Raw genomic sequence first — 6,880 nt, forward strand, 5'->3', positions numbered from 1 at the left:
AAAGAACCACGAACTTACAACAAAACAATAAACGAAACCGAAACAGCCTATCTGGTGCAAACTAACAACGAGTACACATAGGACACTAAGGACAATCACCCACGACACCCTCAAAAGAATATGGCTGCCTAAATATGGTTCCCAATCAGAGACAACGATAAGCATCTGCCTCTGATTGAGAACCACTCCAGACAGCCATAGACTTTGCTAGACAACCCACTAAGCTACAATCCCAATACCACCACCAAAACCCCAAGACAAACACACCACAATTACAAAAACCCCATGCCACACCCTGGCCTGACCAAATACATAAAGATGAACACAAAATACTTTGACCAGGGCGTGACAGAACCCCCCTAAGGTGCGGACTCCCGAACGCACCTCAAAACAATAGGGAGGGTCCGGGTGGGCGTCTGTCCATGGTGGCGGCTCGGGCGCGGGACGTGGACCCCACTCATTTAATGTCTTAGTCCCCTCTCCCTTCGTCCCTGGATAGTCCACCCTCGCCGCCGACCATGGCCTAGTAGTCCTCACCCAGAACCCCACTGGACTGAGGAGCAGATCGGGACTGAAGGACAGCTCGGGACTGAGGCAGCTCGGGACTGAGGGGAAGCTCGGGAGTGAGAGAAAGCTCAGGAGTGAGAGGAAGCTCAGGAGTGAGAGGAAGCTCAGGAGTGAGAGGAAGCTCAGGAGTGAGAGGAAGCTCAGGCAGGTTGATGGATCTACCAGATCCTGGCTGGCTGGTGGTTCCGACAGATCCTGGCTGACTGGCACTTCTGGCGGATCCTGGCTGACTGGTGGGTCCTGGGAGACTGGCGGATCCTGGCTGACTGGCGGATCCTGGCTGACTGGCGGATCCTGGCAGACTGGCGGATCCTGGCAGACTGGCGGATCCTGGCAGACTGGCGGATCCTGGCAGACTGGCGGATCTAACTGATCCTGGCAGACTGGCGGATCCTGGCCGACTGGCAGATCCTGGCCGACTGGCAGATCCTGGCCGACTGGCAGATCCTGGCCGACTGGCAGATCCTGGCCGACTGGCAGATCCTGGCTGACTGGCAGATCCTGGCCGACTGGCAGATCCTGGCCGACTGGCAGTTCTGGCGGATCCTGGCAGACTGGCGGATCCTGGCAGACTGGCGGATCCTGGCAGACTAGCGGATCCTGGCTGACTGGCGGATCCTGGTTGACTGGCACTTCTGGCGGATCCTGAAAGACTGGCGGATCCTGGCTGACTGGCGGATCATGGACTGGCGGATCCTGGCTGACTGGCGGATCCTGGCTGACTGGCGGATCCTGGCTGACTGGCGGATCCTGGCAGACTGGCGGATCCTGGCTGAATGGCGGATCTAACTGATCCTGGCAGACTGGCGTATCCTGGCCGACTGGCAGATCCTGGCCGACTGGCAGATCCTGGCTGACTGGCAGATCCTGGCCGACTGGCAGATCCTGGCCGACTGGCAGTTCTGGCGGATCCTGGCAGACTGGCGGATCCTGGCAGACTGGCAGTTCTGGCGGATCCTGGCAGACTGGCGGATCCTGGCAGACTGGCGGATCCTGGCAGACTAGCGGATCCTGGCTGACTGGCAGATCCTGGCCGACTGGCAGATCCTGGCCGACTGGCAGTTCTGGCGGATCCTGGCAGACTGGCGGATCCTGGCAGACTGGCAGTTCTGGCGGATCCTGGCAGACTGGCGGATCCTGGCAGACTGGCGGATCCTGGCAGACTAGCGGATCCTGGCTGACTGGCGGATCCTGGTTGACTGGCACTTCTGGCGGATCCTGAAAGACTGGCGGATCCTGGCTGACTGGCGGATCATGGACTGGCGGATCCTGGCTGACTGGCGGATCCTGGCTGACTGGCGGATCCTGGCCGACTGGCAGTTCTGGCAGATCCCGGCTGACTGGCGGATCTGGAAGAGTCTGGTTGACTGGCAGATCTGGAAGAGTCTGGTTGACTGGCAGATCTGGAAGAGTCTGGTTGACTGGCAGATCTGGAAGGGTCTGGTTGACTGGCAGATCTGGAAGAGTCTGGTTGACTGGCAGATCTGGAAGAGTCTGGCTGACTGGCAGATCTGGAAGAGACTGGCTGACTGGCAGATCTGGAAGAGTCTGGTTGACTGGCAGATCTGGAAGAGTCTGGTTGACTGGCAGATCTGGAAGAGTCTGGCTGACTGGCAGATCTGGAAGAGACTGGCTGACTGGCAGATCTGGAAGAGTCTGGCTGACTGGCAGATCTGGCGGCGCTGGGCAGCCTGGCGGCGCTGGGCAGACTGGCGACGCTAGGCAGACTGGCAGTGCTGGGCAGCCTGGCGATGCTGGGCAGACTGGCGATGCTGGGCAGACTGGTGGCGCTGGGCAGACTGGCGACGCTGGGCAGACTGGCGATGCTGGGCAGACTGACGGCGCTGGGCAGACTGGTGATGCTGGGCAGACTGGCGGTGCTGGGCAGACTGGCGATGCCTTGCAGACTGGCAGCTCCTTACAGACTGACCGCTCCGTGCAGACTGACAGCTCCGTGCAGACTGACAGCTCCGTGCAGACTGGCTGCTCCATGCAGACTGGCTGCTCCATGCAGACTGACAGCTCTGGCTGCTTCATGCAGACTGACAGCTCTGGCTGCTCCATGTAGACTGGCTGCTTCATGCAGACTGGCAGCTCGGGCTGCTTCATGTAGACTGACAGCTCTGGCTGCTCCATGCGGACTGACAGCTCTGGCTGCTCCATGTAGACTGACTGCTTCATGCAGACTGGCAGCTCGGGCTGCTTCATGTAGACTGACAGCTCTGGCTCCTCCATGCAGACTGACAGCTCTGACTGCTCCATGCAGACTGACAGCTCTGGCTGCTTCATGCAGACTGGCAGCTCTGGCTGCTCTATGTAGACTGGCTGCTTCATGCAGACTGGCAGCTCGGGCTGCTTCATGTAGACTGACAGCTCTGGCTGCTCCATGCGGACTGACAGCTCTGGCTGCTCCATGCAGACTGACAGCTCTGGCTGCTCCATGCGGACTGACAGCTCTGGCTGCTCCATGCGGACTGACAGCTCTGGCTGCTCCATGTAGACTGGCTGCTTCATGCAGACTGGCGGCTCGGGCTGCTTCATGTAGACTGACAGCTCTGGCTGCTCCATGTAGACTGGCTGCTTCATGCAGACTGGCAGCTCGGGCTGCTTCATGTAGACTGACAGCTCTGGCTGCTCCATGCAGACTGACAGCTCTGACTGCTCCATGCAGACTGACAGCTCTGACTGCTCCATGCAGACTGACAGCTCTGACTGCTCCATGCAGACTGACAGCTCTGGCTGCTTCATGCAGACTGGCAGCTCTGGCTGCGCTGAACAGGCGGGAGACTCCTGCAGCGCTGTGTCGGAGGAAGGCTCTGGCTGCGCTAAACAGGCGGAAGACTCCGGCAGCGCTGTAGAGGAGGAAGGCTCTGGCTGCGCTGAACAGGCGGGAGGCTCCGGCAGCGCTGTAGAGGAGAAAGGCTCTGGCTGCGCTGAACAGGCGGGAGGCTCCGGCAGCGCTGTAGAGGAGGAAAGCTCTGGCTGCGTTAAACAGGCGGGAGACTCCAGCAGCGCAGGAGAGGAGAAAAGCGCTGGCTGCGCTGAACAGGCGAGGCACACTGTAGGCCTGATGCGTGGTGCTGGCACTGGTATGCCGTGCATGCTATGCCAAGCCCACACCTTTCTCTCTACTCTGTCCAATACATCCTCCACACTCTCAGACTCAGCACTCTGCTTCGCCGACAGCTCAATTCCATCCATGGCTCTGCCCAGGTCCTTGTCCGTCAAGGATCTCCTCCCAAGTCCATTTATCCAAAGAGTGCAGCCTCTCCCAATGCTGCTGCTGCCTCTGTTGCTTCTCCTGCTGCTGCCTCTGCTCCTGCTGCTGCCTTTGCTGCTGCTGCTGTTGCTCCTGCTGCACCTGTCGCTTCTCCTGCTGCTGCTGTTGCTGCTGCCTCTGTTTACCACGCCGCTTGGTCCTTGGTTGGTGGGTGATTCTGTAGCGGTTTTCTAGTGGTGATGAAAGAGAGTCGGACCAAACTGCAGCGTGTCGATTGCGATCCATGTTTAATATAACAAAGAACCACGAACTTACAACAAAACAATAAACGAAACCGAAACAGCCTATCTGGTGCAAACTAACAACGAGTACACATAGGACACTAAGGACAATCACCCACGACACCCTCAAAGAATATGGCTGCCTAAATATGGTTCCCAATCAGAGACAACGATAAGCATCTGCCTCTGATTGAGAACCACTCCAGACAGCCATAGACTTTGCTAGACAACCCACTAAGCTACAATCCCAATACCACCACCAAAACCCCAAGACAAACACACCACAATTACAAAAACCCCATGCCACACCCTGGCCTGACCAAATACATAAAGATGAACACAAAATACTTTGACCAGGGCGTGACAGAGGCTGATGTCAGGATGCTGACTTGTAGGCTGTTTCATAGGTAAAGCTCCTTGCAGGTAGATTAGCTGTCAGCGCTTTATAGGCTGATGCATATAATCCAAAAGGGGGTGAAGTTTATTCCTGGCAGGCTGATCAGATTCAATAGCTGCCTCAAAAGCTGATAAATCAGTATGCTGCCTTGTAGGCTGTTTCTTATCTAAGGCTCCTTGCAGACAGACTACAAGGCTGATTTATCAGCCTCTGAAGCTGCTATTGAATCTGATCAGCCTGCCAGGAATAGAGCGCACCCACTCTTGATCATATACAGAACCAGTCAAATGTTTGGACACACTCATTCAAGGGTTTGTCTTTATTTTCACTATTTTCTGCATTGTAGAATAATAGTGAAATCAAAGCAAATGTTATGGGTCACATACACATAATTAGCAGATGCTATTGTGGGTGTAGATAAATGCTTGTGTTCCTAGCTCAGTGCAGTAGTATCTAAAACGATTCACAACAATACACACATCTAAAAGTAAAATAATGGAATTAAGAAACATATAAATACTAGATTGAGCAATGTCGGAGTGGCATTGACTAAATGTAGAATTGACTAAAGTAGAATAGAATACAGTATATACATATGAGATGAGTAAAGCAGTATGTAAACATTATTTAACCATTATTAAAGTGACTAGTGTTCCATTATCAAAGTAGACAGTGATTCCAAGTCTATGTGTATATAGGGCAGCAGCCTCTAAGGTGCAGCGTTGCATAACTGGGTGGAAACTAGCTAGTGTAGGCTGTTTCGTCATTGTTGGTAATCAGGCCTACTACTGGTGTGTATTCTACAAACCTGATGATTGAGTTGGAGGCGTGCATGGCCAAGCAGTCATGGGTGAACAGGGAGTACAGGAGGGGGCTGAGCACGCACCCTTGTGGGGCCCCTGTGATGAGGATCAGCAAAGTGGAGGTGTTGTTTCCTACCTTCACTACCTGAGGGTGGTCCGTCAGGAAGTCCTGGACCCAGTTGCACAAGGCGGGGTTCAGACCCAGGGCCCCGAGCTTAATGATGAGCTTGGAGGGTAAAGTGGTGTTGAAGGCTGCGCTATACTCAATGAACAGCATTCTTACGTAGGTATTCCTGTTGTCCAAATGGGATAGAGCAGTGTGATGGCGATTGCATTGTCTGTGAATCTATTGTGGCGAATTGAAGTGGGTCTAGGGTGTCAGGTAAGGTAGAGGTGATATTATCCTTAACTAGCCCCTCGAAGCACTTCATGATGACAGAAGTGAGTGCTACGCGGTGATAGTCATTTAGTTCAGTTACCTTTGCTTCCTTGGGTACATGAACAATGGTGGACATCTTAAAGCAAACGGGACAGCAGACTGGGATAGGCAGAGATTGAAGACATCAAAACTATGAAATAACCCATATAGAATCATTTAGTAACCAAAAAAGTGTTAAACAATTAAAAATATATTTTAGATTCTTCAAAGTAGCCACCCTTTGCCTCTGACAGCTTTGCACACTATTGTCATTCTCTTAACCAGCTTCTCCTGGAATGCTTTTCCAGCAGTCTTAGAGGAGTTCCCACATGCTGAGCACATGTTGGCTGCTTTTCCTTCACTCTGCAGTCCAACTCATCCCAAACCATCTCAATTGGCTTGAGGTCGGGTGATTGTGGAGGCCGCAGCACTCCATCACACTCATTCTTGGTCAATTACCCCTTTCACAGCCCGGAGGTGTGTTTTGGGTCATTGTCCTGTTAAAAAACAATTGATAGTTCCACTAAGTACAAACCAGATGGGATGGCGTATCGCTGCAGAATGCTGTGGTAGCCATGCTGGTTAAGTGTGCCTTAAATTCTAAATAAATCACAGACAGAGTCACTAGCAAAGCACCATCGCACCACCTCCTCCATGCTTCACGATGGGAACCACACATGTGGAGTCTCCCCTGAAAAGTTGATGTTGAGATGTGTCTGTTTCTTGAACTCTGAAGCATTTATTTGGGCTGCAATTTCCGAGGCTGGTAACTCTAATGAACTTATCCTCTGCAGCAGAGAGCAGAGGTAACTCTGGGTCTTCCTTTCCTGAGCCAGTTTCATCATAGTGCTTGATGGTTTTGCGACTGCACTTGAAGAAACTTTCAAATTTTCAAAATTGACTGACCTTCATGTCTTAAAGTAACGATGGACTGTCATTTCTCTTTGCTTATTTGAGCTGTCCTTGCCATAATATGGTCTTGGTCTTTACCAAATATTGCTATCTTCTGTATACCACCCTTACCTTGTCACAACACAATTGATTGGCTCAAATGCCAATCACAAATTCACTTTTAATAAGGCACACCTGTGTGCATGCAAAGAGCAAACCACAAGCTGCACAAGAACTCACTACTGTAATGGTCCAGGTTACAAATTCAAATTCAAATTTATTTATATAGCCCTTCGTACATCA

This window comes from Oncorhynchus tshawytscha, linkage group LG19, assembly GCF_018296145.1.
Source record: "Oncorhynchus tshawytscha isolate Ot180627B linkage group LG19, Otsh_v2.0, whole genome shotgun sequence".
NCBI classification, from domain to species: Eukaryota; Metazoa; Chordata; class Actinopteri; order Salmoniformes; family Salmonidae; genus Oncorhynchus; species Oncorhynchus tshawytscha.